Source organism: Triturus cristatus, chromosome 11, assembly GCF_964204655.1.
Source record: "Triturus cristatus chromosome 11, aTriCri1.1, whole genome shotgun sequence".
In the NCBI taxonomy this organism is placed as follows: Eukaryota; Metazoa; Chordata; class Amphibia; order Caudata; family Salamandridae; genus Triturus; species Triturus cristatus.
In genome coordinates, this window is record NC_140594.1 from 654,293,237 (window position 1) to 654,316,357 (window position 23,121).

Genomic DNA, 23,121 nt, shown 5'->3' on the forward strand with positions numbered 1-23,121 from the left:
GTGTGGTGGTGTGTGTATAACTGTATATGCAAGTAAATGGATGTTTGATTCTTTATTAGCATGAGTGACTATGTGTGTGAGTAACTCTATGTATGAGTGGTGTTGTGTAACAGGATGTATAGGTGTATGAGTACATATGATGAGTGAGTACACGTATGAGTGACTGTATAGGACTGTTGGTGAATGAGTGGATGTGTATGTGGATCTTAGAATTACTGAATAGGTTGTTGTAACTGGTATTGGTATGTCCATTGTTTTGAAAATTTTAGTTTCTATTTTTGAATGTGTGTATCAAAGGTTATATTAGGGTGAGAGGAGGTCTGCCACTCTATCACAAGGATGATGTCATCAGTGATGTCATCAGTGATGTCACTGACCATGTCATGAGGGATGTAACATGTGACGTCATCAGCAGTGCATTGCGGGCGCGCGAGTTATAGTTAGCTGAACTAAGTATAACCGGGGAATTTCAATGGATTTGTACGAGTGAAAAGTCCAGCTAACTATAACGCCCCTGAAACCTATGTTTTTTTCAGTGAATTTCTAAGGTTTTTTAAATGCTAATTCCTAACTATAACGTGCCTGAAACCTATGGGTTTTTCAGTGAATTTAGAAGGTTTTTTAAATGCTAATTTCTAACTATGCCTACAGAGACAGGACATGTGTAGAAAGAAGAAAAAACGCACAGAAAGAAAAAAAAGAAATACAGAAAGAAGCAACAGAAGTCCTCAAAGACGAGGAAAAGTGCAGGAAGAAGGATAACGTGCAGAAAGAACAAACAGAAGAGCAGAAAGAAGCCTTGTTGCAAAATCATCCTGTACCCTCAACTTTTTCAGACGGATACTGGTGGTAACTGAGTTTGACTAACCAGTCCTAGAGCCAGTGCTATGTTAAAAGACACTCAGAATACAGTGAAAACACCTACATACTCCAGGGAACACTTTGCGTTGGGGTCCCCCTGTGATTAGCATGACCTCCTCTGTAAGCCCCTAGTATATAATAGGGCAGGGGATTAAAACTACCTCTTAAAACGTGCCACAGGGCGTGTTTGCACACGTCACCTCGGGCCCCGTCCCCTCCCTTCCCCACTGTGTAAACACGCCCTGTGGCCGTTTTAAGTTGGGAGATTAAGTGCCCTCGAATCCTGGGGGTCCCTAGGGTCCAACTAGACCACTAGGTACCTCCAGTAAGCGCCACAGAGCTGCGTTGCAGAGAGGTGTAAAAAGTGGCACGGCCTGGACCACCTCTCTGCAATGCAGCTCAGTGGCGCTTACTGGAAACACCTGGTGGGCTAGTTAGCCCCAAGGGGCCGTCAGGATTGAAGGGGAATTATTTCCCCAACTTAAAACGCGCCAAAGGGCGTGTTTGCACACGTCACCTCAGGCCCCGTCCCCTCCCTTCCCCACTGTGTAAACACGCCCTGTGGCCGTTTTAAGTTGGGAGATTAAGTCCCCTTGAATCCTGAGGGTCCCTAGGGTCAAAATAGCCCACTAGGTACGTCCAGTAAGCGCTATTGCAGAGATTTGTAAAAAGGGGCACGGCCTGCACCACCTCTCTGTAACGCAGAGCAGTGGCGCTTACTGGAAGCCCCTGGTGGGCTAGTTGGCCCCCAGGGTCCCTCAGGATTGAAAGGGAATTATTTCCCCAACTTAAAACACGCCACAGGGCATGTTTGCACACGTCACCTCAGGCCCCATCCCCTCCCTTCCCCACTGTGTAAACACGCCCTGTGGCCATTTTAAGTTGGGAGATTAAGTGCCCTTCAATCCTGGGGGTCCCTAGGGTCAAACTAGCTCACTAGGTACCTCCAGTAAGCGCCACAGAGCTGCGTTGCATAAAGGTGTAAAAAGGGGCGTGGCCTCAGAACACCTGTCTGCAACGCAGCTCCCTGACGCACACTGGAGATACCTGTTGGGCTAGTTGGCCCTCAGGGACCCTCAGTATTGAAGGGGAATTAATTCCCCAACTTACAATTGGCCAGGGGGCGCGTTTGCAGAGTGCTGCAAGGAGGAGGCGTGGCCTCTGGTGCGATGAATGTCTTTTATTTTTTTATTTCTTTTAAGAAGGAGGGATGTGTGGCCCCCCTTCTTTTTCTAATTTATTGGCCCTGGGGACCCCATCCCCCAGGGCCTGCACCCTAATTTCTTTTGTTGAAAAACATAAATTTGGAAGGGGGCTGCGTGGCCCCCCTCCCAAGGCCTTAATCGGCCCCAGGAACCCCAACCCCCGGGTCATGGCCTTTTTTTTTTTTAATTCTTTAGTAGGGGGGCTGCATTGCCCCCCTCCTCAGGCCACTTATTGCCCCGGAGACCCTATCCCCCGGGGCCGGCCTTTGATTTTTATTATTTTTTTTATTTTTATATATTTATAGAAACACCTAGAACATGCTGGACAAACCGTATGTACCTATCACCATGACGATTTGCATGATATTCATTAAAAGGCGACAATGCATACAATGAATCCACGTGGAATGTATTTACACCACTAGTGAAGCTCTGAGTGTCTGACGCCCTACCGTGCCGAATCCCGGCGCCCCGCCGGTGGGTACTCTCCAAGTAGACACCCTTGTTGTTTATTTATACAAACATGGGTAGCTATTAACGGGCACTTTTAATACACACACACACCAAGCCATTCAAAGGGGATTCGACAAAAATTCAACCAAACTATTCAAGAAACCCCCCTCATGGTTAATAAAACACACATCCACTGCCGGATGTGTAATACTTTTTATTTTACTCTCTGGAAAGGAGACGAACCTCACTTGAGAGTCACAGCGTGGTCCTGGCTGAGCACAATGCTGTGTTACACCCACCAGTGCCCGCCGAGTGCCACACACCTCTGTGTTGTATTCCACCAGCTAGTGCATATGCTATGACACTCTCTAGCCCATGTGCACTGTAACACCACCCCGTGAATATGTCATGCCACACTTGCCTTCGCACGGGTTATATTGCCCCATCTAACGTGCCTTCCTCGATGCCTATGTTATAACGCACAGCGCTATGCCATACATATTACAATCTGGGATCCATATCTTTGTCACAGTGCATATTCAACGTTACACTCCCCAGCACATATTTTATATTACAACTTTAGAGACTAGTTAGGTTACACAACACTGCCCTGTGCATATTACACTCCAAGGCGCATATCGCATAGCACGCGCTAGTGCCTGTGCTATCTCGCGCTCTCCAATGAATCTGTCATTGCGCACAATGTATTGCATATTATATTTAACGCCCCGGTTCATCTTATATCACACTTTTTGGTGCATAGTTTATACCATATACTATATCTAGTTTTCATTTTCAATCGTGCTCTCAGGACTATGTTCTATATAACACTGAGTCCACCTACCCTTTTCACGGGCATTACATTTTGTGATGGTCGGTGGAGGGTCAGGGGGTGTTTCTGCCAAGTGAGCCCGGAGTCACAGTAACAAACGTCCTCTTCTTCTTGAATAAAAGTGAGATTATGCTGCATACTTGTTCATATTTTAAGTAGTTTGCACAGACACACATTTTAAAAACAATAAAGTTCCTAATACCCACCTTCTCTAAATAGTTAGCTTGCTGCCCCATCCACCTCCTCCCTATCCTCTGTTGTCTGAATCCATGTACTAGCCTCCTCCCTCCTGCCATGCATGGTCTGATGTGCTGCCACTGCCCTCCATTTAGCATGATGTACCAGTCTTCTCCTCCTGCCCTCCATTGCCCAATTCTATGGCCCATCATTGACCTCCTGCTTAGCCTCTGTGCTTAGCTTGCTGCCCCTATTCTCCTTCCCCCTGCCCTCTGATGTCTTTGTGCATGCCCCTGCTCCATCCTTTTTGCCCACCATGTTCCATGGACCTGCCACTCCTATTTACTCTGAGTGTTCTGTTGAGCTGCCACTCCCCTCCCACCTGCCTAGCATTGTCAGATGACTGTAACCTGTCCCTGCCACCTCCACCCTGCCTGTCCACATGCCATGCCCGTATCCCCTTCCTCCTGTCCTCCATGGTCCATTTTACTGCCACACCCTTCTGCCCTCCCTGGTCTGTTGTGCTGCAACCGCTCCTCCTGCCTGCCCCTCGCGGTCTGTTGTGAGGCCCCTTCCCCTGAACTCTCTTGTCTGTGCCCAGGTCCTGACCCTCCCTTCTATCCTCCATGGTCCTTTGTGCATGCCCCTGCACCCTCCTTCTTGCCCATCATAGCCATTGTGCTGCCATTAACCCTCCCGCTTGCCATGCATGGTCTTCTGTGCTGCCATGGCCCCTCCCACCTTCCCTGTGTGGTCAGCTAGATGCCCTTGACCCCCTCCAACCTTCCCTCCATGGTCTGTGTGTATGCCATCATAGTCTCATTGTTGGTCTCCATTGTGTGTCTTGTTTCTAGTGCCCAACCTTCCTGACCTCCATGGTCATCTTGCTGCTCCTGCCCCCTTGCCCCCAGCCCTCTGTTTCCACGTGCAGACCCCTATTCCCTCCCTCCTGGCTTGTCTGTTCTTTTGTAATGCCCCTGATCCTTCCCTCCTGCCCTTTATGGTCTGTTATGCTGCAGCTTTCTCTCCTGTCTGTCCATTATGGTCAGCTAGCTACCATTGCCTCTTTCCCCTCTGTTCTCTGTTGTCCATGTGCATGGTCCTGTCCCCTCCCTATTGCTTTCTATGGATTGTTGTGCTGCACTCCCGTCCCGCATGCCCTGTGTGGTGTTGTAGTAAGCTCTCTTTACTTTCAGAGCAAGAATGAGATACAGGAACACAGGAACAGATGGTTGTCCAAACGTTACGTTTATTTATGGAGTAACTGACCCACGACAAATCACATTAAAATCCAGTCTTCATCTGAACATCTCCCTGAGATTCTAGATCCCAAGAAGCATTCTACATTTTGCTTACATAGCTACATTCCTTTAAGTTACAGCACCCCCTAAAGAACTATATAATATAATCAACTTACTACACACCCTCCCCTTTTACACAAACAGAAATTTAACTCAATCATTGAGAACAAGAAATAAAAGAAATAAAAACAAAATTTGATTACTTAAAAACAAAATGTGATTACTTAAGTCATGACATAATCACGGAAGCGAATAGGTGCTGTACGTAATCTTGAGCCTACGAGGTTTCTACCACTACCTTCACCTTCTCCTTTATCAGATGTTACACAAGGAGAAATCGGATGGGGTAAAGTTACCCTAGAATCTCCTCTATCACCTTGATGGAAATTACTATGAGAAGAATGACTAGAGGGCCCCGAATGTGTACCAATATTGTCACAAACACCAAACCAATTTTGATCTGAAATATCTGTAACATTAGGGTTAGTCTTATTTTCAAAATAATGGCAGCTTGTTTGTTGGTAATTTTAATAAGTGCATTTTTGTTCCACCAACCTCTATCTTGTAGCATAGCAGACATTCGAGAAACTCGTATAACTTGAACGGGAGATGAAAATTTAGAGTGACCTTTAGAAACCTTAATGGGTTTCCGAATCAAAACCCAATCACCAACTAACAAAGGTTTAAGAGGAACATGAGAATATTTTTCAAGTAACCATGAAGGATTAAGTTTAGAAGTTGGTATGCGGCCCCTTAACAACGTGAAAGGTGAAACACCTGTAGTAGTGTGTGGTGTGGTATTGTAATTCCAAATTCTCTGGAATAAGAAAGAAGGGATGTTTAATCCATTATTAACAGCTGTTTGTACCGCATCTTTCAACAATCTGTTGGCACGCTCAACCAATCCGTTTGTAGAAGTACTATACAAAGGAGCAAGAGTATGTTTGATGTCTAACTTATTTAAAAACAATTCAAAATCACGACCAGTAAAATGAGATCCATTGTCAGTTACAATATCATCAGGTGTTCCTTCTGTGTAAAACAAGTGTTGAAGAAATAAGATAGCAGTATCAGAATCTGCACTTTTGACAAAAGAAAAATATATCCACTTTGAAAAATAATCTACAGCAACAATAAGGTTTTTTATTTCTGAATTGAAAACCGAAAATGGACCTGAATAATCTAGGCCAATTTTTTTCCATGCTGCAGAAGGCCATTCAACAGGGCACAAAAGGGAATTAGATGACTTCCAATGTTTGTCAGAGCACAGGCACTGAGGACATTGGTTCACATGGGCTTTAACCTGATTATCAATGCCAGGCCACCAATATGTAAGTTTAATTTTGTTAACTGTAGCAGTAGTACCTGGATGCCCTTCATGAGCAAGAGAAATAATTCTATCCCGAATACCTCTGGGAGGAACAAATTTATCCCGCCGCATTAAAATTTCATTAGAACAAGATAATTCAGAAGCAATTTGTGCAAAATTTTTCTCTTCTACGGATAAACTCCGATCCAACGGCCAACCTTTGACAAGAAACTTTTTGACATTTTGCAAACAATCATATTGTTGAAAGCTTTGCACCCAATCATCTTGCGTGATCTTGGAGGTTTGTATGACATCCTCAGAGAAAACGCATTCAAACTCATCATCAACATCAAAAGTCTCTTGACTATGAGGAAGAGGAATACGCGAAAGGCAATCGGCTCGAATATTTTTGCCACCAAGAAGATACTTTATATCAAAGTTGAATTCTTGAAGCCTAGCTAATAACCTGACTAAGCGAGAAGATGCCTTATTGGAGGAACTATCAGCAAGCATATACATTAACGGCTTATGATCTGTAAATAACTGAAATTTAGTCCCCCAAATATACGTGCAACATTTTTCAACAGACCAGGTGCAAGCCAAAGCTTCACGCTCAATGGTGCTATCATTGATTTCAGCAGCAGTTAAAGTACGAGAAGCAAAAGCTATCGTACACTCTTGTCCATTAATTATCTGACTCAAAACAGCCCCAAGACCTTTAGCACTGGCATCAACAGTTATAATGCTTTGAATACCATAGGTAAATGGCTTGATTGCAGGAGCATTAACTATTAATTGCTTGACTGATTTGAAAGCCTCATCCGTGTCAATGGACCACTCAAACTTAGCATGTTTTTTTAATAAGTTCCTAAGAGGTTGTACCACCAGAGCATACCCTTGAACAAAACGAGCATAGTACTCACTCAATCCAGGGAACGCCCTCAGTGAATCCTTGTCTAAGGGGGCTGGTGCATTTTTGATTGCATCCAACAATGAATTTTTTTGCTTGATACCTTCTTTTGATAAATTGTGACCCAAATAGTCTACATCTTGTGTAAGAAATTTACATTTGTTAATGTTTACAGTCATACAGTTTTTTTGTAATTTTTGCAAAACATCTTCAAGTAAAGTGTAATGCTGTTCCAATGTTTCTGAGTGTACCAATATATCATCCTGGAAGGCTTGAATACCCAAACAATTGCCAAAAATCTTGTCCATTAATCTCTGAAATATACTAGCCGCTGATGCTAATCCAAAAGGAAGTCTCTTATACATAAAAACACCAAACGGTGTAACAAAAGTAGTCAAAGGTTGAGACTTAACAGATAACGGGATTTGATGATACGCTGAGCGTAAATCAATAGTGGAAAGGAATTTGATGCGACCTACTTTGGCAAGCATGTCATGGATTTTAGGTAACGGGTGGGCATCTACAACAATATTACGATTGAGATTCCTCAAATCCGCACATAGACAAATATCGCCAGAGTGTTTACGTGCTACCACTGCTGCAGAAACCCATTCTGATGATTCCACGGGGCAAATAATATTTTGAGCACACAATTGATCTAAGTGTTTTTTGGGATCCTCCCTAACAGAAAGTGGAATAGGACTAACTTTTTGAATAACCGGAAAAAACGTATCTTTAAGTTCAATGGTATGTTCAAAATTGTTGACTAGGCCAATTTCAGTGCTAAACACAGGTTTATATTTGTCAAACAATTTGTTAAGGATAGGGTCATGTATTCCGTCATCATCAACTAATAATACCGGAAAATCACCAAGAACAACAGGTTCCGGATGACCAGGTTTCAACAAAATATCCAAACCGGCTTGATCACGCCAATCCAAAATGTCTCTACCATCTAAGGCAACATATATTTTGGTATTAATGACTCTTCCTTTAAAATTAATTGTATCATTGAAATACCCTCGCATGATGATGTCATACTCACCAAACGCTTTGGGGTTCACATCAGTAGCTATTAATTTTGTGTTCGTCCATAGCCTATAAAATGTTTTTTCATCTAAAATCGTAATTGGAGAGCCCGAATCTGCCATTACCTCCATTTCAATCTGAACTATTAAAACCTTACAATTAGGCCCTTTAACTTTTTTCCCATCAAGAGAATTAACATGTATACACAAAGAAGATACATTAAAAGCACCACAAATGTCATCGTCAGTATAAATGTGGTTCACCTTGCTTTTGTCCCTGGGTAATCTACACATAGTAAAGAAATGACCAATTTTTTTGCAATTATTACATCTTTTGCCTTGAGCTGGACACTTTGGATTGTTACCAACATGAAACTTGGATCCACACCTGTAACAAAAAATGTTAGGTTTACGTTCAAAAACTTTTGCGTTTCTTAAACGGTTTGCAACAGCATTGACTTCAATTTGATTACAATTATCAGCGTCAATGTTCATAACCTTGGTGTTGCAAGATGCATTGTGCTGCCGCAAACCCCAATGCCTGCCCTGTAGGGTCAGTTTGGTGCACCTCTCCATGTCCCTCCTGTCCTCTGTTATCCGAGTCCATGTCCCTACCCCAATTCCTCCTGCCTACCATGATCCAATGTACCATACTTGCGAACATTTTGAACTTGGTAAGAGGTAGATTTTGAAAAAAAACTGGGATATTGATTTTCCCCTTTGAGTTACATTGAAAAAGAGGAGATTGTAGACAGGAGACAGATCAAATAAAGCCCATTTGAGCTTAAAAACATTGGACGTTTCCTGGCTGAAACGGGTCTGTTTGCATGTATGGTTGTACTACCACTGCCTCTTCCTTCTGCCCACAATGTTCTATTATATTGCCACAGCCTCTCTTGCCAGTCCTGTATTGTTGGTTTGTTGCCCCTGCCCCCCTTTCCACGGCCCTCCATAGTCTGTTGTGCTGCCACTACCCTTCCTGCCTGCCCAGTGTGGTCAAATTGTTGCCTCTGCACTCTCCTACCTGCCTTCAATTTTCAGAGTCCGTGCCCCTGGCCTCTGCCTCTCAACAGTATCCCAATGAACAACTAGATTGCCTGACGTCATCTTGATGTAGTCAAAACTGTAATACCTAGAGCATTTCCTTTAGAAATTACATATCTGGGAGGGTCTTATTTGCATCACAATTATGGTTAGTGCTCTCAAAAACTAAAATGAGGACATATTTTCTGAGTTTTCAAATAGCGAAAAAGAACTTTTAAATTATTTGTAATCTTTATGTTTTTTTCTCCAGTTGACCACTTGATTAAATGTTGCACTTAGGGGAGAGGATGTGGTGTTACTTCCAGAGCTGCAGACTTTGCAACTGGGGAACCAGGTTGGAGTTTCTGCTTCAGCTCAACATTCTGTGATTCTGGTCAAATCACTTAATCTCCCCATGTCTACAACCAAAATGAATTTTATCTTGTGTGATGTAACCAATGCTCATGTAAAGCACTCCAATACCTGACAAGTCTGCACTATATAAAACTGCAAATACACAAAAAATAAGTAATTTGCCCCCTTCTGTCATTGGGCTACATGTGGGCTACATCTGAGTGATTTGTGCTGCATTTGGGCTCTTTTGTCTCTGGTGGCCATCTTGGGAGATTTGTGTAACGCCCTGAACGTCTCAGGATCGTTTAACAGACACGACAATGAGGACGCAACCACTTGTGAAGGGTTAGTTCTTTTAATGAAGGCAAATAAAATACAAAGAACAAACAAAAGTAATAGTCACTGGAATCCTCCAGGCTAAGTACGTTACCAGCCCACAGCACGGATGGTCCTAACCGTCCTCTGCATATACGCCGATCCCGGCATATGCCAACAGAGGGCAGAAATGAAATGGCCGACAATGCCAATCGGTAGGCTGTGAGGGGCACGAAGAGTGTTGGGGAGAATCGAGGAGTCAGGGAAACACCCAGCCGGGGTCTCTACCTGAAGGGAGCAGCCGCTCAACCTCTTCCTCAGACTGCACCGGGACGCGGAGTCACCTCCTGGTGATGCGTCACCGATACCCCAATCACAAGCAAGAAGACTGAACCGAGAGCAGCCGCTCGATCGATCCTGTGGACTTCCGAGTCTGTAACGCGGCAAACACCTCCTGGTGTGCGTTACAGCTGGCAGTCCCTGTGTCTCTGGTCGGGCTGGGAGTTACGACTCCAACCAGCAAAAGCGCCACTGCGCTTGGACTCAGCCGAGTCAAAAAGCGAAGCTCAATGGTTGACCGGTAGAGCTTCCGGGTCCTTCACAGGTGACGATGGGGCAAGACACGGCCCAGGGAGTAACGACTCGACCTACCTCCGTTCTTGCCTTACTGGAGCACCACTCCGGAACACTGCTCTTCACGAAGCAGGTACGTCGGTGTAAACACAATATCCGACAGCCTTGTACCTCCCGGTTCCTCCCTTTATAGGGCGTGTTTTCCTTGAGTTATGTAACAGCTCTCCTGTTTACATAAGGGCGTGTTTCCCTTGAGTTATGTAACAGCTCTCCTGTTTACATAAGGGCGTGTTTCCCTTGAGTTATGTAACAGCTCTCCTGTTTACATAAGGGCGTGTTTCCCTTGAGTTATGTAACAGCTCTCCTGTTTACATAAGGGCGTGTTTCCCTTGTATGACAGGAATTCTTGACAGTACATCCTCCCTCTCAGCGGCTCCCCACGGGTCCAGCGCTGGCAGGAAAACGCCGATGGAACAAGGAGACCAAGCGCGGAGCATGAACCCCTTCAGCCGGTTCCCATGAATGCTCCTCCGGGCCATAGCCTTTCCACGCAACCAGGTACCACAGCTTCCCCCTGCGCCATTTGGACGCCCGTATGCCCGACACTTCATACTCCACCTCCGACTCCACGCATACCGGCCTAGGTGTCCCAGACGGCTTGGAGGGTGCTGGTTTGAGCAATGATACATGAAAGACAGGGTGTATCCGCAATGACTGGGGCAAGCACACCTTCACGTTCACGGGACCCATACACTTGGTAATTCGATAGGGGCCCATGTACTTGGGATGGAACACACTGTTCTTTCGAAACCTCATGTTTCTTGTGGATATCCAGACGTAGTCTCCAGTGCGGTACAGTGGCCCGGGCCTTCTCTTCCTGTCTGCCGCAGCCTTGTATCTTCTCTTGGCCTCTATTAGGACAGCCCTTGAGCGCATCAACGTGTCTTTTATGTGTGCCACCCTGTCCGCTGTGGCGGGAATCCTGTCCTCTCTGAACGGATGTAGAAATGGCAAGAACCTGGGATGTTGGCCATAGTTGCCATAGAACGGAGATGACTGTGTGGAGCTGTGAGTGGCGTTGTTATAGGCTATCTCTGCAACCCATAGCAAGTCGACCCATTCTTCCCTGCCCTGGTCCACAAAACATCGCAGATACTGTTTGAGCGTTTGGTTCAGGCGCTCGGTTTGGCCGTCCGTTTGAGGGTGGTAGCTGGTGGACAGGGCGGTCTTAACATGCAGCGCAGTGCACCAAGTCTTCCAGAATTGCGCAGTAAACTGCGACCCCCGGTCCGACACGATCACCCCAGGTAATCCATGCAGTCGTACCACATTCTTTAGGAGTAGTGACGCCAATTCCCCGGCCGTAGGGACTCTCTTGCAGGGGATGAAGTGCCCCATTTTCGTCAAGTAATCCACCACCACCAGTATTGCCGTCATCCCCTGGTCTACCGGTAGGCCCACCACGAAGTCCAGTGATATGCTATCCCATGGTCTATCCGGGGTCGGAAGTGGATGTAAGAGCCCTTGGGTTCGGCCATGGTCGGCCTTCATGGTAGCACACGTAGGACACTCCTGTCCCCACCTCCTGACATCCACTCTCATGGTTGGCCACCAGAAATGCCGTCCCATGCTAGCCACCGTTTTTTCAAAGCCCAAATGACCTGCGCATGGAGAGTCATGGCACCAGATGTGTCAAGAATTCCTGTCATACAAGGGAAACACGCCCTTATGTAAACAGGAGAGCTGTTACATAACTCAAGGGAAACACGCCCTTATGTAAACAGGAGAGCTGTTACATAACTCAAGGGAAACACGCCCTTATGTAAACAGGAGAGCTGTTACATAACTCAAGGAAAACACGCCCTATAAAGGGAGGAACCGGGAGGTACAAGGCTGTCGGATATTGTGTTTACACCGACGTACCTGCTTCGTGAAGAGCAGTGTTCAGGAGTGGTGCTCCAGTAAGGCAAGAACGGAGGTAGGTCGAGTCGTTACTCCCTGGGCCGTGTCTTGCCCCATCGTCACCTGTGAAGGACCCGGAAGCTCTACCGGTCAACCATTGAGCTTCGCTTTTTGACTCGGCTGAGTCCAAGCGCAGTGGCGCTTTTGCTGGTTGGAGTCGTAACTCCCAGCCCGACCACAGACACAGGGACTGCCAGCTGTAACGCACACCAGGAGGTGTTTGCCGCGTTACAGACTCGGAAGTCCACAGGATCGATCGAGCGGCTGCTCTCGGTTCAGTCTTCTTGCTTGTGATTGGGGTATCGGTGACGCATCACCAGGAGGTGACTCCGCGTCCCGGTGCAGTCTGAGGAAGAGGTTGAGCGGCTGCTCCCTTCAGGTAGAGACCCCGGCTGGGTGTTTCCCTGACTCCTCGATTCTCCCCAACACTCTTCGTGCCCCTCACAGCCTACCGATTGGCATTGTCGGCCATTTCATTTCTGCCCTCTGTTGGCATACGCCGGGATCGGCGTATATGCAGAGGACGGTTAGGACCATCCGTGCTGTGGGCTGGTAACGTACTTAGCCTGGAGGATTCCAGTGACTATAACTTTTGTTTGTTCTTTGTATTTTATTTGCCTTCATTAAAAGAACTAACCCTTCACAAGTGGTTGCGTCCTCATTGTCGTGTCTGTTAAACGATCCTGAGGCGTTCAGGGCGTTACAAGATGAATGCTTGTTTCCTTAGCCTAGGCGTGGGTATCAATAGGCACCTGCCCTTCAGGGGTATCCCGTCCTTCAGCTGCCATTCTCTGTGACTGAGGAGCCACCTCCGCCATGCGAATGACCTGATCCCTCTCTTTATTCCCCTCAGGAAAGTATCCGGTTGGATAACCCCCAATACCATCCTCGGGGAAATGATGGAACGCTCGGTTGCAGGCAATGGTTCCTTAACTGCAGATTGACGGGACAGGGCGTCCGCCTTCCGGTTTTCCGTCCCCGGCCGATATGTGATGCGGAAGTTGAACCCCGCAAAGAAGATCATCCACCGCAGCTGCCTGGGAGAAAGGTGTCTAGTGGCCGTCATGAACTGTAGGTTCCGATGGTCCGTGTACACCGATACCACATGTCTTGCCCCCATCAACCAATGCCTCCATTCGGTGAAGGCGTCCTTGATTGCGAGAAGCTCCTTCTCCGCAATATGGTAGTTGCGTTCGGCGTCGTTGAGTTTGCGGGACATGTACGCAACGGGATGAAGCACCCCTGTGTCGTGGTTGCGTTGGGACAAGATAGCCCCCAGCGCCACATCCGACGCGTCCGCTTCCACCACGTAGGGGAGATCCGGATCGGGGTGAGCCAACACCGGCGCCTTACCAAAGGCGCTTTTCAGGGCCTCAAAGGCTTTGTTCGCTTCAGGGGACCAGACAAACTCCTTGGACTTCCTCAGTAGCTGTGTGATTGGGGCCACCACTCCTGAAAATCCATCTATAAACCGCCTGTAAAAGTTGGCGAAGCCAATGAAACTTTGGACGTCCTTCGCGCTTTGGGGCACCGGCCATTCTTTCACCGCCTTGATCTTTCGTTCTGCCATCTCCTGTCCCTCTGGACTCAGCATCACTCCGAGGAATTCCACGGATGTGACGTGGAAGTCACACTTGCTGAGTTTACAAAACAGCATGTTTTCCCTCAGCTTTTGGAGCACAGCTTTGACGTGGTGTACGTGCTCCTCCACACTGGACGAATAGATGAGGATGTCGTCGATATATACGACCACGTAGATATCCAACTCCTCTCTGAATACCTCATTCAAAAAGTACTGAAAGGCTGCCGGGGCGTTGCACAGACCGAACGGCATGACGAGGTACTCAAAAAGGCCGAACCTGGTCTTAAAGGCGGTCTTCCACTCGTCTCCGTCCCTCATGCGCACCAGATGGTATGCCCCTTTCAAATCCAACTTGGTGTAGATACGAGCTTTCTTGACCTGTTCCAGAAGTACACTGATGAGAGGCAAGGGGTACCGATTTTTTATGGTTATCGCATTCAATGCCCTAAAGTCCACACAGGCTCTCAGCTCCCCATTAGCCTTCGGGATGAAGAAGAGTGGCGAGGCGGCCGGAGACTTGGACGGGCGGATGAATCCTAGCTTGAGGAGTTTATCCAGGTACCCCCGGAGATGCACGTTTTCAGGCTCCGTCAGGGCATACAGCCTGCCGCTGGGAACGCTGGCCCCTGGCACCAGGTTGATCTGGCAGTCAAACTGTCTATGTGGTGGTAGCACTTCCGCCTTCACCTCATCAAATACATCCTCAAAACTGTGATAAGCCTGGGGGAGAGCCATATCTTTTTCTGCCGCTGTAGCCACCGTCTGACTCCCGCTCTCATCTGCGTCAAGGGATTCCGTTCTTATTCCACAATGCAGGATGCAATACGGTGACGTCATTTCGATGCGATGTGTTGGCCAATCCACAAAGGGGTTGTGTTTCTATAGCCACGGCAATCCCAATATGATGCCATATTGGGGCGCTCGGATGATGTTAAAATCGATTTGTTCCAAATGGTTCCTCCCATATCTCATCGGAAGGACCCCCGTGTGCTGTCCGATGGGCCCCGTCACCAATCGCCTTCCGTCTACCGCATAGACGTCTTCGGGTACTGCTTTGGGAAGAAGCACTAGCCCTAGCCTGCATGCCTCGTTGTGGTCCATAAACATGCCAGTGGCCCCTGAATCCACCATGGCCACAACGGGTATCCACTGGTCATGCACTCCCACGTGCACCGTGATAAACAGGTGTCGTTGTCCCTTAGTGACCGAGTTGGAAAGTGAAGGGATGGATGAGTGACTCCGAGATGCCCCTTCTCTGGTCTTGGAGTCCTCTAGTTTTCCGCCGGTATGTCCACCACGGCTGTTACCGACCGGTTGGCCCGATAACGTGACGTCTTCGGTTTGGCAGGGCATTCACGTACGTAGTGGCCTTTTTTGCCACAATATAGGCACAATCCTTGTTTACGGCGTGACTCTTTCTCCGTGGCTGTGAGGCTCGCTCGTATTGCGCTGATGTCCATGGGTTCTCCCTTGGATGCGGTGGAAGTTTCAGGACTTCCCACCGTCACATAGGATGGAAGGGATTTTCCTTTTCTCCCATGATCCCCCTTTCTTTCACTTAGCCTATGTTCCAGCCGTAATACCAGGTTGATAAGGCCCTCACATGTCTTGGGTTGAGGGTCAATATGAGCCACGGCGTCCTTGAGCTCATCGCACAGCCCTTGATGGAAGAGCGCCGTCTGTTTAGCAACAGGCCACTTGGTTTCCGCAACCAGCCTTCGGAACGCGTTGAGATACTGCACCAGGTCGTTGGATCCCTGTCTCAACTCAAGCATTTCACGGTCCGCCGTGTACGAGTCAGCCCTTCTGTCGAATACCTTCAGGAATTCCTCGCGAAAAGCACCCCAATCACATAAGAGGGGGTCGTCCCTGCTCACCAGAGGTACGGCCCATTGTGCCGCGTTTCCAGCCAAATAGGATATAAGGAAAGCCACACGAGCCTGACTCGTGGGGAACGCCTTTGGTTTGCACGATAAATGTAGCGCCACTTGTGTGAGGAATACCTGCACTGTGTTAGGATCCCCACTGTACCTCTCTGGTGTTGCCAAGGGGATGGCTACCGGCATTTCCACTACTACCGCAGGGGTCTGGTTCGTGAGGGAGGTGCTGGGCGTGAGCGGGTCCAATTGGATAGCATCCAGTCTGGCTTTTACATCGGCTGTTTCTTGCCTAGAGGCAGCCACTTCAACTTGCATGGCCGCTAAAGCAGCCAGCACATCATCAAGTGTTGCCATGTCTGTTATCGACCGGGAGACAGTTAGTGTTATTAAGGTCGGATATTTTGTAACGCCCTGAACGTCTCAGGATCGTTTAACAGACACGACAATGAGGACGCAACCACTTGTGAAGGGTTAGTTCTTTTAATGAAGGCAAATAAAATACAAAGAACAAACAAAAGTTATAGTCACTGGAATCCTCCAGGCTAAGTACGTTACCAGCCCACAGCACGGATGGTCCTAACCGTCCTCTGCATATACGCCGATCCCGGCGTATGCCAACAGAGGGCAGAAATGAAATGGCCGACAATGCCAATCGGTAGGCTGTGAGGGGCACGAAGAGTGTTGGGGAGCATCGAGGAGTCAGGGAAACACCCAGCCGGGGTCTCTACCTGAAGGGAGCAGCCGCTCAACCTCTTCCTCAGACTGCACCGGGACGCGGAGTCACCTCCTGGTGATGCGTCACCGATACCCCAATCACAAGCAAGAAGACTGAACCGAGAGCAGCCGCTCGATCGATCCTGTGGACTTCCGAGTCTGTAACGCGGCAAACACCTCCTGGTGTGCGTTACAGCTGGCAGTCCCTGTGTCTCTGGTCGGGCTGGGAGTTACGACTCCAACCAGCAAAAGCGCCACTGCGCTTGGACTCAGCCGAGTCAAAAAGCGAAGCTCAATGGTTGACCGGTAGAGCTTCCGGGTCCTTCACAGGTGACGATGGGGCAAGACACGGCCCAGGGAGTAACGACTCGACCTACCTCCGTTCTTGCCTTACTGGAGCACCACTCCGGAACACTGCTCTTCACGAAGCAGGTACGTCGGTGTAAACACAATATCCGACAGCCTTGTACCTCCCGGTTCCTCCCTTTATAGGGCGTGTTTTCCTTGAGTTATGTAACAGCTCTCCTGTTTACATAAGGGCGTGTTTCCCTTGAGTTATGTAACAGCTCTCCTGTTTACATAAGGGCGTGTTTCCCTTGAGTTATGTAACAGCTCTCCTGTTTACATAAGGGCGTGTTTCCCTTGTATGACAGGAATTCTTGACAATTTGTTTGTTATGAAGTTTCCTAATTTCCTTATTTACTGCAGTCTCCTCAGTAGGAAATGCTTTCAGTTTTTTACTTTGATTCCATCAAGAAGGTATTCATATATGTCACACATTTGCCATAAATTCTGAATGTTAGCACTCTAGTTGCTCATTAGATCACTGTAGTAAAGCTACTGCTCACCACAGAAGTCTGCTGCTGGTATTAAAAGTCCATGTTTCAGTCTGCATATCAGAATTTTTTAATGAAATAGAAGAGGATTTGAGAAGTCACTCAAAATGTACCCTAATTTTTCTTTCTTCAACACTAATCAGAATTTCTATGGCAAAATGAACCCCCTCATTGTGTTCCTTTTTAAATTAAATGTTTTAAGTGTTACCAGTTTATTCCAATCAAGATGGCTTCAGGTGTGCCATACTTTTGTCATAAGTAAGACTGTTAGCGCTCTAGTTGTTCGTTAGAATACTCTGGGACATTCTGTCATTGGGCTATACTTGTGCTACATCTGGGTGATATTTGGGCTACATTTGGGTTCTTTTGTCGCTGGTGGCCATCTTGGGAGATTTATTTGTTATGAAGTTTCCTAATTTCCTCATTTACTGCAGTCTCCTCAGTAGGAAATACTTTCAGTTTTTTACTTTGATTCCATCAAGAAGGCATTCAGATGTGTCACACATTTGCCATAAATTCAGAATGTTAGCACTCTAGTTGCTCATTAGATCACTGTAGTAAAGCTACTGCTCACCAGGGAAGTCTGCTTCTGCTATTGAAAGTGCATGTTTCAGTCTGCATGTCAGAATTTTTTAATGAAATAGAAGAGGATTTGAGAAGTCACTCAAAATGTGCCCTAATTTCTTTCTGCAGCACTAATCATACTTTCTATGGCAAAATGAACCCCCTCATTTCGTTCCTTTTTAAATTAAATGTTTTAAGAGTTACCACTTTATTCCAATCAAGATGGCTTCAGGTGTGCAATAGGTTTGTCATAAGTAGGACTGTTAGCGCTCTAGTTGTTCTTTAGAATACTCTGGGAAGCTGCAGTAGAACACAAAGGAATCAACTGACAGTCTCTGCCCTTGTTGGATGTACATGTTTTACTGAGAATGACAGACTTCATTCTCACATGACTGAGAAAGATAATGTGAATTTACAGAAAATATGCTCTCAGTTTAGCTTATAGATCACCTTCCAAACCTCTGTGGGAAAAGCATGAGAAAATAGTTTTCTCTCAAACATGATTCATGATATCACAGCAGAAGGCTTTTTCACATGGTAAAATCACCTTAGAATACACCACAATTCCTAAAATGAGTTTGGTACCATCAACAAATGATTTATAATGTAACTAAAGTCTTAAAACCTTCTATTAACTGCAATGCTTTTTAATGAGGTGCTATCATGTATATTGGTCCCAAGATGGCTGCCAACACTTCTTAGATGAAGTACTGACAGCCAATCAGATCTCACGATGAGATGTGTGGTTAGGCTCCGCCCAGATATATCTATCTTTTTAACTCTAATTTTCGCAGGAACTACTGATCGGATTTACACCATTTAAGCAAAAGGCACGAGTCTGAAATGAGGACTACCTCCTTGCCAAATTTGGTGTAATTCCGTTCAGCAGTTCGGGCTGTAGCTGTGTCAACAGGTCCTATGGGAAAATGCATGGGGAAAATGCGTTTTGGGACCCCCCTTTTTTCTCGGCCCCCGCTTGACGAATCACCATGAAATTTTCAGGATAGGACCGGAGGTGGCCAAAAGTTTGGAAAATTTCGCGAAGATTCGTCAATCGGCGCCAACGTTATTCCAAATAGAATTTTGCGGATTTCCTATGGAAAATAGGTCCTAATTATAACTACCTTCTGGCGACTGCCAGTAGGTAATATATATGTATATATATATATATATATATATATATATATATATATATATATATATATATATATATATATATATATATAAATATATATATTATCTACTGGCGGTCGCCAGTAGATAGTAATAGTTAGGACCGAGTTTCCATAGGAAATCTCAAAATTCTATTTTGAATAACTTTGGAGCCGGTTGAGGAATCCTCGCGAAATTTTCAAAACTAATGGGGCGCTCATCTCAGCTCCTACCCTGAAAGTCTCGGGGTGATTTGTCAAGCGGGGGCCGAGAAAAAGGGGGGGTTCCAAAACGCGTTTTCCGCATGCATTTTTCCATAGGACCTTTAGTCGCAGCTACAGCCCGAACGGCTGAACAGAATTACATGAAATTTGGCAGAGAGGTAGCCATAAGGTCAAGGAAGTGCCTTTCGCAGGTCTGGTGTAAATCTGTTCAGTATTTCCTGAGAAAATTGCATGGTATGTCTATTTTCCAGGTGGGTAGAGGCGTTCCCAGCAAGAAGAAATGATGGAATGACAGTGGCAAAATTACTTTTGAGGGAATTTATCCCTAGATTTGGGTTCCCAGTGAAAATTGAATCAGACAGAGGAGGACATTTCCATAATGAAATCATAAAACTGATATGTGAAGCATTGAATGTATGACAAAAACTGCATTGTGCCTATCGACCAGAGGCTTCTGGTGTAGTAGAACAAATGAATGGTACTATCAAAAACAGAATAGGGAAAATGTGTTTAGCTACAGGTATGAAATGGCCCGATGTCTTGCCTCTGGTACTCATGACTATTAGATCAATTCCAGACAGAACTACAGGTTTGAGTCCACATGAAATCATCATGGGACGAGCCATGCATTATGTTTTTATACCAGTCAACAAGCTGATGACTATAACTGATGACATGGTGTTGGAATACTGTAAAAGCCTGGCTGACGCAGTTCATTCTGTGTTTCATCAGGTTGGAGCGGATGCCACCACTCTTGAAAAGAAGCCAGCCCATAATCTAAGCCCAGGGGACTGGGTAAGGATAAAAGTCCACAGAAGAAGAAACTGTTTGGTTCCCAGGTGGGGAAAACCAAGGCAACTCATTTTGACCACAACAACAGCTGTGAAGTGTGCTAGATTAAAGAACTGGATCCATGCAAGCCATACGTTGAGAATTCCAAATCCAGTCGACAGCCAAGAAAATTAGTATTTTGATGAATCAGAATCCAGTACTGAGTCGGATGACGGAGAGCCGTAAGACAAAGAAAACCCTGAAAGGGGGGAAACATGAGAAAGAAGTGCCAAATGAAAGATTAAGCGAAATTCCACCTGAAATAACACACTTAGATGAACAGGTGCCAGATACAGAGAGAGAGGGAAAGATTATTGCGGAAGAACCCCGAGGAGGTGTAGGGAACTCCAACATCCAGTTAGAAGCAGGGACAAGTAGTCAGCAGGAAAATTGCGTGCCGGTGATTCGAGGAGGGACAGAAGTAGGGAAAACAAAAGAAGTGGTGGAAAAAGAAACTGTTGAGAGTAAAAAGCAAGTTGAAACAGAGTCAGAGGAAAGCGAAGATGAAATACCAGAAGGCCGAGTTCTGAGAAAGAGAGCTTGGAGGACTGAAAAGAATGATAAAGGGAGTAAATTGAAAAGAGCAGCAAAAGACGATGTTTGGCCAAATAAAATTAAAAGATTGAGATATCGACTGTCACGTGTAAATTCGCCAAGGGCTGAACAGGTGAATGAAGTGACGAGTCAAGAGAAATCAAAGGAAGAAGAAACAATTGTGGTTAAAGAAAGCAAAAGAACAAGGAAACCTAACCAGAAGTATAAATCACCGGAATGGACATATGTGGCCCTGCCTGAAGTAAAAGAAGAGGCAGATAGCCAAGGAAATCCAGAGGTGGTTGTGCCGGAACTGGTTGAGGAAGATGAAGAATCGGAAATCCTGAGAGTTATCTTGTCCGATATTGGAGAAGAAGCGGATTTTCAGGACATTCTGTATACCGAAAACGAAGGAAAAGTGAAAGATGATGAGATGCCAAACTAAATGAGACAAGAAAAATTACTGATGGAAAGACATTAAAATACTGAAAAAGACAAAAACTGGTAGAACCACGTAGGTGCTTAGAGCCTTGGGTTAGAAAACTAGTTGTGAAGTAGAAGAGGCTAAGTCAAAAGACACGGCTCATTTTAGCTAAGATGGCAAACATAGATAGTAGCAAAGATAGATGTACCTTCTTTAGAAGATGGTGTAAAATGTGTTGTTGTTGTACAGGATTATTAATGCTTCTTTGGAGTATACTTGCTCTACTAATTTCATTTAAAGTTACTATAGATACATTAGAAGGACATAGTGATAACATAACTAATATAGGGAAGATTCAAAAAGTAGTTCCGACTAGAATAGATCAAAATGATTTGCATAAAGATAGGTCTATAACAGATTTTTCTAATAATGTGTTTTCAAAATTGTTGTATGAATATGTAGTAAAATTAGGTAGTACATTTTTAGGTAAAATATTTCCATTACCATGTGTGATTTTCTTAGTATTATTAATTAGACTAGGATGTATTTGTCGTAGAAAAGATAAAAATCTGAAAAGATTCAAAAGAGAAAACTTAAGGAGAAGAGATAAGAAACAAGAAAGAGAATTTGAAGAAATAGAATTAGAAGAAATCAAGGAGAGTATGTATAAAACAGCGAAAAGAGAAGAAACAGGAGAAACTGAAATATGGATGAAACAACAAATCAATTTGAAATTCCGTAAAAGGGGATACAAATTCTTTTTGTTGGTGTGGTGATATAATCACCAAAGGGGGGATTGATGGAGCGGGTATTACAAAATTTAGTATACCCCCCCATTCTGCATGTTTATATTAATCTGAATAATCAACTAATAGTAATCTTATTCATTTGTTTGCAGTGAAAGACTTATCAATTATATTAGCAAAAAGATTACACGTGGGAATTGCACTTTGCATGGCTAAACTAATTGTAAACTAACATATGTACGCATACTAATAGTTGAAAATTAGAATATTGCATGATATATGTTGCTTTTGTGATGTAATTGTATGTTGCGTATCATTGAGTGAGTATAAACGCTTTGGATGTTGCTATTCTGCTAGATAATTACTTACACATAAGGGTATTAGTGAGGGTTTAACATTTTATTAGCCATTTCCATGTTTTAATTACGTTTTTGTGTTTATTTTGCTTAAGTTGACTATTTCGGCCTAATCCAAAATGGCTGAATGAGACGTTTAACGTGACTGCTCCAGACAACACGAGCTTCTGGGTGAAGTGCGCATGCGTCACCGCCAGCAACAATGGCCTAGTCCTGACCCCAGGAGCTGATGTTCTAGTCAAGGACACTCTGGGAGCTTCGCCAACGACAATACAAAGGACTTTCTTAAAACCGGAACCAGCCAGTGCGATGACTTCATTTTGCGGACTATGTGAGAACTTTAACGGATGACCCCAAGTCTACCAATCAGAACTTTCCAAAACCCCGATCTTGATACATTTTGACATTAATTTCATTATAAAAGTAGGTAGGGAATTTAACTAAAAAAACTCTTCTTCTTTGACGAACTCGATTTCCTGACGTAATGCTGACGGAGAGGACGGTACACTGCTGGACAGCTGTTATCCTGAATCTTTGAGAGATTGAATTGCGGCCTAACTTTGATGAAATTTAAAGGTTTTTCCACTACTTGACTGACTTAGAGGACGACTATTAGCCAGATTAGGTAAATATGATGTTCTGCGGTTCTAATGATGATTTCTAACAATTTACAATTTTCTTAGATAAATGATATTTGATTAATTGACAAATGTGCTGTGTTGATTATTTGAAGAAGAAAAACTAGGATAAAGAGTAAAGTATAGATAAATGAATGGGTTCGCTAAACTACAAAACAACTAAATGATTCATCTCCTAATGAGGGGAATATCACAAGGTTGGAGTCAACGCATTTAGGGTTAGGTAAAGATATTCCTTTCATGTCAGCGTTTGGAAGCTTATTCCTCTAAGGAAGCAGATCAACAGAGAGTGAGTGTTGGTGTTATGGGCCACACCAATGAATGTATTTGAGTGAAT